General features: G+C 36.2%; 1 protein-coding gene across 1 annotated transcript in view; it reads left to right on the top strand.

The window, feature by feature from the left end:
- The window catches only part of LOC129283632 (uncharacterized), an 81,501-nt gene extending 69,639 nt beyond the window's left edge, over positions 1-11,862 (top strand). Inside the window, exons 11-13 of the mRNA XM_064096142.1 lie at positions 3,242-3,444; positions 5,677-5,741; positions 7,728-11,862. The gene's annotated coding sequence lies outside the window, so the exon portion shown is untranslated. The remainder of the gene's footprint in view (positions 1-3,241; positions 3,445-5,676; positions 5,742-7,727) is intronic.
- Positions 11,863-12,313: the final 451 nt, after the last annotated feature.

Below are 12,313 nucleotides of genomic sequence, written 5' to 3' on the forward strand. Positions count from 1 at the left end.
CAAAAGTGTAAAAAAAAATAATGTGTGATATAATTTGAAATGGTGACAATGGTGAAGTTACCTAAAGTAGCAGCATTTAGATATGCATTCTATAAATCTAAATCAAGGTACTAATTTCTCTGTAGCAATAGGTCACTAACCTCAAATGCTACAATCAATACTATAACGCTATAACTTAATCTGTAAATGGAAAGGATAGGCCTAAGTCTTATGGCAAGCATCATCCGAGAACATTTTCATATAGCCAGGGACAATGACGAAGAATTAAAATAAGGCAATCATTAGAGCTGCAGCTTTTTTGTCATAGATGAAGTTAAGTGTCTCAACTTCAGCAAAGAGTAATTGAACTCTTGAAAACCTTCTGACATTTTCAAGACTTTGATCTGGCCCATTCAATGAAAGCCTAACGTTCTGTCAAGGGATATCAGACCAGGATCTATATTATTACTGATAATTGCACAGCTTGATTCTCAAGAACTGGAAGTGGTGCTGTAGGAGTTTTGTTAGGTCGATGGATGTGTACTTGTAAGCTATCATCTCCTTTTGAACTTCATTGTTATATGCCTAATTTGTGCATGATAATAATCAGTTGTTCTGGACCAAAAACATGATCCTTGTACAAACTGATACCTAGTAGAAATAGCATCATGGGTGACGTACGGCAGAGAGCAGATATGGAGTTTTGTCTTGCAGCATTAGCATCACAAGAGATTCTGCCAGCTCGCAATGAACTGATGAAAGGTACTAATAATACGGGAATTCACCTTTGTTGAAGTTGATATATATATAATTTACTACATGTATATGACAGAAGCTGCAGCTCTAATGATGGCCTTCATTTCATCATCATCATCATCCCTCTGCTGTTTGGAAATGCTCTCAGATGATGCTAGCTGTGACATGAGAGTTAGACCTGTCCTATCCATTTTCAGAAGATTAAGCTAATAGTTTATAGTATTTATTATAGCATTGAGGTGAGTGGCCTATCGCTGGAGAGAAAAGACACGACAACCTTGATTTAGATATAATGATGCATTAAATGCTGCTACTTAAGATAAAAATCATTTCAAATTATATACTTGATTTCATTTATTTTTTCAGTGCTTTTGGCAATGCATCGCAGTATATGAAAAAGTGTTATTTGGTTATCAACTTTTTTAACTTAATTTCCACTGATATTTTGGAAAGGGCTCATTGACCTCTGACCCCTAAATACATTCTCCATGGCCTTCATTATTTCAGACCGAAATTATGAAACCTCCATGTTTTCATTACAAATTAGCCATGGTTATTAACATTATTCAGATATAAAATATGAACACAAAAGATATTGTTTTTGGTTAATTTTATATCATATAGATTATATATTTCCTCTGATCTAGGATTTCAAGGGTGAAAGTTTATTCTTTATACTTATTTTAGTGCTGTTTAATCTTCTTGTACAAGTCTTTTGATTTTGGCACCAAGATCACCATTCTGCGGTGTTTTATCTCAGAGATACCATTATTATTATTATCTAATGTTAAAAAGGACATTGACCTTTGTCCTTGAATTTTATGGGTGAATGTGCATTCTCGATGCTTAATTTTATTTTATCTTCCTGTAAGAATATGCGTGTTTTGACACAAAGAACACCAACCTGCACCGTTTTATCTTAGAGATACAATTATATAATATGGTATATGTAGTATAAAAGGTCATTGACCTTTGGCCTTAAATTTTATGCGTGAATGTGCATTCTAGGTACTTAATTTTATTCCATTTGATCTTCTGGTAAGAATCTGTGCATTTTGACACCATGATCACCAACCTGTGCTTTTTCATCGCAGGGATACCATTATACAGTATGGTATATAATGTAAATAGGTCATTGACCTTTGAAAAGCTTTGACCTTGAATTTTATTGGTGAATGTGCATTCTAGGTACTTAAGTTTATTTTATTTGATCTTCTTGTAAGAATCTGTACATTTTGACACCATGATCACCAGCATGTACCTTATCATCTCAGAGATACCATTATACGGTATGGTATATAATGTAAAAAAGGTCATTGACCTTTTGAAAGGCTTTGACCTTGAATTTGATAGGTGAATGTGCATTCTAGGTCATTAATTTTATTCTATTTGATATTCTGGTAAGAATGTGTGCATTTTGACACCATTATCACCAACCTGCGCCTTTCCATCTCAGAGATACCATTATACAGTATGTACGAAAAGGTCATTGACCTTTGACCTTGAAAAAAAGCACTTTCCCCAACCCGTATTCCTCCTAACTTTTTTTTGGTAAATGTTGACACCCATACCTACTCAAATCAGTCAAAAAACCATTTCCAATAATTTTATTCCAGATTGGCTATTTTGGGGTCTAATTTAGGGATACTACAGCGATATTTTATTGTTATGTCACGGGTCCGTCGGTCGTCGGTTTTACCTTTACACACCATTATTTTGGTTTAGTACGGCCCCACCTATCACACCTCGCGCAAATCAGACTCTAAACACGTAGTGTTGGGGCAAAAAGGACATCCTTTATAAAACATTTTGATTTTGTTTTATCATCCCCGCATATTTGACCCTTAATACGTATATTTTTCCGACCGAAATAGATACCCTTTTTTCAATATTTTTGTGTTTTTGACACCCTTATCACGTTACGTACGTAACGTGCCCTATCTTGAAAAAGACATCCTTTTTACGTGTTTTTTTGGTCGCGCATGGTATCCACTCGTCAATGTAAGTGGCCCCCCCGGGGGATCGATTAAGTTAGATTGTATGGGAAAACATATGAGCTTAGTTCACGAATGGAGGCAAATGGTCACATTATCTCGCTGTTTATTTGGTATTTTTTCTGAGATATAACAGCTTCCAATCTTTGCTGTTTCAGCTCTCAACACGGACCGGCTTGGCTCGAGGGAAATCCCCCTCCCCCACTCGCCGGTGTCCGAGTTTCAGCCCGGCCGGGCTCCCAGCATTATGGATACGACACTAATTCATTGAGCCCAGAATGACTAAGATATCAAATTGGAACTGTCAGTCAAGTAGAGTCTTTGGATCTAGCCTAATTAATGCACAATTGACTTTCTTGTACATAAAAGTTTATCTTTAGTTTTGGTATGATGTTAAAGATATTATATAATGTGATTCATTGGATAAATTTGATGATTTAACATCAATATTTATTTTTACCAGGCACCCAATCAAAATAGAATACTGTATATGATATTTGTTTAATCATAAGACCACATCTCAAGCATGGAATGGGCCAACCCTCTACATGTAGCATCAGGGAGAACATAGCCTATGGGGCCGTCGATCCAGATGATGTTTCTATGATAGACATGATAGAGGAAGCCACCAAGACAGCCAGCGCTTACTACTTCATCAAATCATTCCTTAATCAGTATGAAACAGTCGTAGGAAAGAGGGACCTCATGCTTTCAGGTGTGTATTCTATAATGTATTGATAATTATTTTAAGGCTCTCTTTCACTTATTTCAATATTTTCATTTGCTTTGTTTATAATAATAAGTGTTGGGATCCATAGTGATATTTTCTGTGTGATTGAGAACATTTATTTATATCAACCTGTGCACAAGGCCGAAAAATATATTTTTGGCATACTTGTCACACAATTTGGTGTCTTTAACTTTAAATAGACCTTCTAGATAAGCCTTCCTAGCTTCTTGAAGGATTTGTATGAACTCATATTTTTTAATGGGATTGAGATTGAAATTCAGTTCATTTCAATTCCACTTTATTTCCATAATTGAAAATATATAAACAAAATCATTGACATAAAAAAAGTTGTACTTGTGGAAGGTACAAAGCAACCGTAATGCTGGCCCTATAGATCTTTTACATTTATTGAATTTATGGTATTTTATTATTCCATGTTTGCAATCCCATAGGCATAAACTAAATACATACAAATGCATATTTTCTCTGTAGTGAATATACAGTGCATACCAGAAAAAAGGAGACCCGGTGGGCGTTTCATCAAAGGACTTGTCAGACGTTTTATCCGACAAGTCCCATTTATCCGACAATTACCATAGTAACAGTGCTTCTTAGCCAATCAGAATCAAGGAAAGATGTCAGATCTGACAAATTGTCGGACAAAAATGTTGATGAAACACTCCCCAGGATTATCATGTCTTTTTTTTTAAGGGCAAATGATATTTTACATACGTAATCGTATAATTCAATTATTCCTCTTTAATTTGAGACCAAATATGAGATGAACACTTCACGCATTAATGAGCAAAATGAGTTTGATGAAATTTTAAAGTAAAAACCAGGTTTGCACAGAAAAATTGGACAAAATTAGTTTGTGATACGATGACCGTGCTTATTCGACGATTAGCTCATTAGCATTTCTTTTGTACTTTTTGTTAGGATTCTCTCATTGATCCCTGAAATGAGAGTGGATTCTGATTCACATGTGAGTTTCTGCGGAAATCGTTTCTGATATGTCTCATTATTTATTGTTTGTTATCTGCCATGCATGAACAATTTGCTATTAAGCTCTTGGTTTCAAATTAGAGATGAGATTCCACTCATGAATATCAAATTTATAGTAAAAACGTATTTAATAATTGTGAAATCTATATCTGAAAACGGGTTTCCTTTTTTGTGGGACGCACTGTATGACATCAAACAACATTTTTTGAGACTGTTGTTCCTATCAACTCTCACAATCATCCACATCAACTTCAAAAAGTGTTTTTCCATGTCATTTTTACTACTCACAACTTGTACATGCACACTGTGATATCAATTTAAAATCCAGGGCCCCGTCTTACAAAGAGATATGATCGATCCAATCAACCGTAACTCTATGGAAATCCATCAGTGTCATAATTTTTTCTACAGAAAATTTGAAAAATGTCCTTTGTAAACAAAGAAAGAACACACCAAAATGTCAAGAAGTCAATGAATTTATTAATATACATTCTTATCTAGAAAATTTTTAAAAACAAACTTGCATTTTAGATGTTGACTTTGCTGGCTTTCCGTAGTTGCGATTGATTGGATCAATTATAAGTCTTTGTAAGACGGGGCCCAGATCATAGGTGGGCAGTTAAAACCTTAAAAGATTGTCCTCAAAATTGGAATATTGGAGGACAGTTCAGAAAAATCTGTATTATAGAATTTAGGCAATGATGACAATGTCATATTGTCTTTAATACTGTCTTCTAATTCTTGTAGAAAAAATATTCCCTAGTAAAGGGGGGTGCCACTTATGTCATAGGTCTCAAATTTAGCTTTTCTAAGCTGTCCTAAAAATAGTAACTAATGATAATGACTGGCAAGACTTGCATAATACTGCACTGCTGTTGATGACAGATGTAGACATTCCTGTTGTGTATATTACAGGTTGAAATAAACATCTTAGTTATGAAAACAAACAATACATGAAATGTACTTTCCAGGTGCATAATTCTTTAGCTCATCAAGAGAGGTGAAATTGACAAAAATTGCCTTTGATCACACCATGAAATCTATTACAATGTACATACTGGTAAACAAGTTGGAAGGAATGCAACTTTTTGCAGTGTTACAGTACTCTCTTCTGTTAAGCAAATATGCATACTTATTAACTATTTATTTGTTAATTTCTTTATCTTTTATTTCGCTTCCTTATCCTCCCCCCCCCCCCCCCATCATTATCAGGTGGTCAAAGAATGAAGCAGTACTGAAGAATCCTAAGATATAATACTTTTAGATGAAGCTACAAGGTATTTATTTGTTTGATATTTAATGTCATTCAGTCTCACCTTATGTCATTTAACATGAATGATAAAAGGGTTTGAATTAATTGAAGGGCCATAGCCTGAGGATCCCTATTGATTGACCTCAATGCCACTTAAATCAAATTATTTTACCCTTTTTTAATGTGCCAATTTATGCTTTAATATAGAAATCTGCCCTTTTGATAGAAAAATGGTATTGCCTAAATAATTATTGAAAGGTATTCATTCACTTCTAGGCTTCATTTTATTCGGCTTAAAGTAACTCGATATTGAACTTATCTGTAAAAAAGGCGTATTTTTAATGCAATGCTAATTATAAATAGCCTCCAACAGTCAGTCCGCAAGCCCTGAAAAAGTAGCTTCTTTTATCCAAGTGATATTCATGACTAGAGGGTTTTTGCATAGTTAATGAGCTTGGTGCGAACCAAAACACCTCTTTTTATTCGGCCATTGCTGCTCTAAATATTGACCAAATTTCATGTTTTTGGTATCTTTGTAAAGAAGAAGAATCATTCTTTCAGGTCATGTGTTTTGATTTTTAAAAGAATGTTGTAATATAGGAAAAACTTTTGATCTAAAACATGAAACAAAATATTTTTTCATGCAACAAAAGTTGTTGTTTTCACACTTAATTTCTGTTTGGGCACAAATGATTTTTAGCTCATGATAAAGCTGAAGATCTAAGCTTTAATATGATATAATTTTTATAAGAAGAAGTATTTTAGATGGGTCAGCAGCCAGCTTTTCATAGGCCAAGTACATTTTGCAGCTCAAAAACAAGAATACTGTGCTCTGATTGGTCATAAAGACCACACACCCACGCAAATTCCAATGTTCCCCACACTGGGCCTCTGCAAGGTCACACTCACCATGTGGTAATCTCTTCAAATTACCCGTGCCTGTTTGTTTTGAAAACAGTATTCAGCCAATCAGAACTCTGGATTTTATGTTACTCAGAAATTTCAGAAATCTCGTCTTGCATCTTGATGGAAAAGGCTGGCTGCTGACCCATCTAAAAGATGCCACATATCAAGAGTGACATTGTAAGAAAGTATAGAGTTTGAGCTTTCTGATGATATAAATAATGTTGGTGCCTAAAACACAAAATGTTGCACAATTTGCAAGTGAAAACAGAGGAAGAAAATTCTGTTTGATGCATCTTTTCAGGTAAAAAATTCACTTATTTATCAAAATATTTCATTCAAAAGAAATGACCAATATAAAAGAGTAACATTTACTCTTGCCCATGGTACAAAAATAATCAATATTACTCAAGGAAAAAGTGGTTAAATTCTTTGAGAAAGAAAGTCTCACAATTCACGAGATTTTGCAGGGACATGAATTCAGCCACGAGAGGACTTGGATAAATCTTGCTCATTTGCTCATTAACACAGGGGCTTGCAGACTGACTGCCAATGAACGTAATCTTTCATTCAGAAATGATTAAACTGCATATGGATTAAAAGATGAGAAATTCCATTATTTCTTCTGATCTCCCTAATGACATAATTTTATGATTTTGTATCCAAGTATGTTGTGTGTTTATATTTAACCTTTGTATTCTGTTTCATAATTCTGCTCTTTCTCTTCTTGATATAGAATCGGTCATTTTCATTGAAGTAAAACCCCACTTAACTGGTTTTTCATTGACTGTGCATTACTAAAGCTAGTCATATAGATATTCCTTTTGAGAATAGTTTTGATATTAATTTAGGGAAACTACAGTACTTTGAAGTTTACGGGACTTGTTTTGCTACTTTAATGTAATTATTGCGGTATAAATGTATCGGGTAGTGAATAGAAAATGTTGCATTATATTAAAAGCTTGGTGGTTGAGAAGTTGGGTACTTGAGGTGAAGCTATACGAGGGTGCCGGTTCATATTGACTTAATAACTGAACTTTAATGCTTGAATAGATTACTTGTAAAGTTCTACCAATTTATCCACCATTTTCTATTTATCTTTGTGAAGTGCCTTAGATGCTGAGAGTGAGTACTAGGTCCATGACGCCCGTGAGAGGTTGATGGTTGGAAGGACAGTCATCACCATAGCCATCACCATCTTGTCAACATCAAGAACGCAGACGTGATAGCCATCCTGGATTCTGGTGGGCTCGCAGAGATGGGTACCAACGAAATCAAGGTACGAATGGATAGTGGTTTTTCTGTTTCAGTCATGGAAAAGGAAAAACGGAATTTAGCTCTGGTTCTGTTTTTAACAATGCAAAAAGCAAATCACAACAAGCTTTCCACTCTGTGATTTGTTTTCGCACAATCGCGCCGCAAGCAATCGAAATTGACGTCGACTCCCTGATTTGCTTTTCGTTCATCAATATTGAAGAGCGCCATCTACGTCAACAAAATGTTGAAAGCGCCATATTTCGTAATTATCTTCATAGAATTCAAAGTAAACCCACCATTATAGCATATATACACTGGCAGACCATGGGTGTTGATCGGTATTCATGGTTGGGGGCTGTTTTGTTCTCTTGTGAGGGATTGAAATGTCTGGTTCAAATGTAATAAACTATAACTTAATCTTGAAAAAACAAAGTATGTCATCTTCCATTCCAAAAAAAAGAGATTGTATTGACTTTTTAGGTGTCACTATCCATGAAAACTTAAAATGGAAAAAACACATTGATCATGTTTTTAACAAAGTTCTAAAATGTGTTGGAGTCCTATATCACAGCCCTTTCAGTAAGCTCTCAGGGAGCAAGGCAATTTTTTTGTGGGCACTCTAAAAATTGCCTTTGAATAAATAAAAAATGAAGGGCATCAAGGCAATTTTGCATATTCTTTAGGGCACCAAGGCAGTTATGAAAATTCATAAAGGGCATCAAGGTAATTTACCGACTACACCGACGTGACTTTTTATGCTCAAAAGAACATAAAGTATTTTGTTTTATAAATGATAACAAAGGTACATAAAAAAGATAATGTATCATTAACCTGTCAGCATGATTAAAGAAGGGAAAACAAGACAAATTTTTCAAACATGGATCAGGGTAGGAATTAATTATTTTTTTTAGGGGCTACTTTTTTTTTACATTGGGGCTACCACTGAATATCTTGGGGCTACTTTTTTTTATCGCATATCAGCAATTACCTTTTGACATTCCGAGACTCACTGTGACGCTTAAAAGAAATCCCCCAAGAGTCGCCTTCAGCTTCACACACTTCAGATTCAAGCCAATCAAGGCCCCAAGACTTTATTGTTGATTGTCTCTGTACAGTCTGTTTCTTTTTCTGTTTCTTTTTTGGCTTATCCTTCTCAACAGTATCTCGATTTGGAGAGGCTTCTGGCGCTGGCTCTGGCCGTTTGGCAGAGCCAGGTTGAACTCGAATTAGAAACTTATCCATCTCGTACTCCGACTCGACGATGTCGATTCAGATTCAAGCCAATCAAGGCCCCAAGACTTTATTGTCGATTGTCTCTGTACAGTCTGTTTCTTTTTCTGTTTCTTTTTTGGCTTATCCTTCTCAACAGTATCTCGATTTGGAGAGGCTGCTGGCGCTGGCTCTGGCCGTTTGGCAGAGCCAGGTTGAACTTGAATTTGAAACTTATCCATCTCGCACTCCGACTTGACGATGTCTATAATCAGCGCTGTCACAATCACCAGCTGATCGCATACAATTCTGTGCATGCCTAGTACACATAATATACCGTACGATGCATGTGGTCTCGTTACCAGCTGTGCAGTCTAATCGTGCACGCGTACATGTACATAAGCCATGCGGCAAGTGCGTCAACAGTTCTAAAAACCCCGTGCTATAAAAGACTATGCGTACTCCGCATCCCATTTTGCATTTTTTGTACATGAAATGTCACATTATGAAAAAGAAATTACATTCATATTTACAAAAAAAAGTATAAAAGTTAGAAATATCGTACCTTAGACCGCAGTTACCGCTAATTCCTTTCAAATGATGATCGAAACATCGTCATCTTCGATCCTTTCCGTGGTCAACGTAAGTTGCCATCTTGGATGACGTCATCATCCATACAGACGTATTTACCAGTCGCTATATATCGCGATTTGTGCCGCTGCTTTGCGTTTGTAGATGTGCGTGCGTTCGGAACTTGTCGCTCGCATTGATTCGCCAGGATATCAAAAATTAATCGGAAAGCCTTGATAAAAGCACAACTCATTGAACGTAGAGGGCAGCAACACACGGCTGACATTTTTTCATCTCCGGCATGTATTACCTATTACGCACTGCTGAACGCTAAACTGCAGAGTGCATACTGTACATGCGCTGTGTGAATCGCAGTACGTAGCATAGTATGAAAAAAATACGCCGGTAATATGATGACGCCCTCTTTCGGTTAAGTTTACAATATTTTTTTTTCTCACATGAAATTTCAAAAATCGGGACGTCCCGATTTTTTGAGATTTTGAAAGTTGTAAATCGGGACAATCCCGATAAAATCGGGACAGTTGGCAGGTTTGAAGTTAGCATGAATCAAAATAATGTATACTAAACCAGACTTGGTGTCAAAGCTCGTATGGAATTTCCATTCTCGTATAATGTTAATGACATTCTGATAAATGTTAGCAGGAGGCGAAAGTGAAAATATGGTTAATTCATCCTTTTATGAATGCATATTGATTCAATATTATTCCATTATAAGTATAATTCAAAATAAGAGTAGATATCACCTTAAAATGATGACAGGGTAGCTGTTTTTTCAAAGGATCTCATGTTGATGTCCCTTTATCCTTCTTCTGTATGACTTTGATTTTTTGTAGATTAAAAATAGTTGACAGGTTTTTCTCCATTCCATGTAGGTAACCTTGTAGGTAATCTCAAAATACGTATTTCTCGTTAACATTGACATTTTTTATTTCCTCTTGAAGATTGATAATATCACATGTAATAATCATGATGTAACGAATGACTAAGTATTACTCTTCGTAGGGTTTCCACGTTGCTGTACCTTTCTCTTTCCACTAGAGGACGATTTTGACTCCTAGTAGTTTAATTCTAGTTGACAGGTTTTTCACCTTACGTAGCTTGTAGGCAACCTCGGCGAGGTGACCGCGTCGAGCCTTCAAGGTCGGTGGGAGTTCGGTCCTAACTGTTATGCGAGGGGGGCGTGGCAGCATAGCTGAGGCTGATCCTTGCGGCTGCGGGGGCGGGCTGCGGAGTAGGTCGCTTCAGGTTCTCAAAGGTGGAGAGGATCAGGTCCGGGTCGGGCATCCGTACAAACTTTGCGATGTTCGGGGCGGGGGCTGGTTGGCCTGATGGACGGGTACCTGGGGTTCCAATCGGGTTGATTCGGGGTAGTCTGTTGGCGTTTACAAGTTGTATCTCCTTGGCCTTTTCCTTGTCGATGCCAAGAAAAGTAAAAACCTTCAGTAGAGTGTTATAGATGTTTTCCTGGTCTACTTCTTCAACACCATAAAACAGTAAAATTGATTTTCGGTTGTAGATCTCGGCCAGCAACAGCTTTTCCTACAAACTCGAAATTTCTTCTAGTAGAGGGGTGATTTTGGTAGGAATAGCATTCTTGACCTCAATGATTTTAGCAGAGTTCAATTCCACGGTAGCTTCTACATCATTCAAACGACGATTCATAGATTGAATCTCTCTAGTAATGCTGTCAAGCTTTTCTAAATTCTTGTTCGAGAAATTTGAAATATCCCGTTGAAGATCGGCATTCGATCGGCATTATTGCCAAATCTACAAAAGTTATTAAATATAGTATGTGACATCTTTAACTATCTTCCTTGCATGTTACCCATGTGGAAAACGAAATTGTAATATATTGGCAAGACAAGTTAAAAATGAGAATTGTGTCATAGATAGTAATATATACATTTTCAATGGCAAGACTTAATTAATGAACTATTGCTCCTTGGCCTTGGATTTCATTAAATTCAGAATTTGGATTAGTGTGCTATTAATATTTTCGAGTAAGTACATGTACGTCTGCCTATCTGTAGACTGAATGTAGGAAACCTGAGAAGCTGGTGTCTGTATGAAGGGAGTCTGCAAAGGAGGTGCGGGGACCATGTGAGAAGATGTGGATTGTTGCACTTCTGGAATGCTAATGCAGAACCAAGAAGTAAAATAAAATAATAAAAAATCTTTTGTAATCCAGTTAAGAAAAAAAAAATCAATTATGTTTGTTAACAAATTCTTGGAAGACCCCTAACATGGCATTTAGGGTTGTTAGGATGCCTTGCTGGGTCTGAAGCATTGCTTTTTGGTTCCTCAAAAGCATCTCTTGGTATACATTTCCTTGGGATACTATATATTTTTTTCTTTTTGAGGGGATTATCTTTATCTTCCTCTTGCTCTTCATCCTGACTTTTCTCTTGATCTTTCTCCATACCTTCCTCTCGATCTTTCTCCATACCTTCCTCTAGCCCATCCTCTTCCCCCATCTGCTGAGAAATCTTGCAGGCCTTGGTGTTCTGTGAGCACTAAATGGATATGATAATTTAGAAATGAATATTAAAACAATGTAAAACTTCATTATCATACTAGGGTGAGATTTGTAAAGGTAAAAGTCAGTAGTTGCAGCAAACAATTATTCCATGAGAAAGA

This window comes from Lytechinus pictus, chromosome 3, assembly GCF_037042905.1.
Source record: "Lytechinus pictus isolate F3 Inbred chromosome 3, Lp3.0, whole genome shotgun sequence".
Lineage (NCBI taxonomy): Eukaryota > Metazoa > Echinodermata > Echinoidea > Temnopleuroida > Toxopneustidae > Lytechinus > Lytechinus pictus.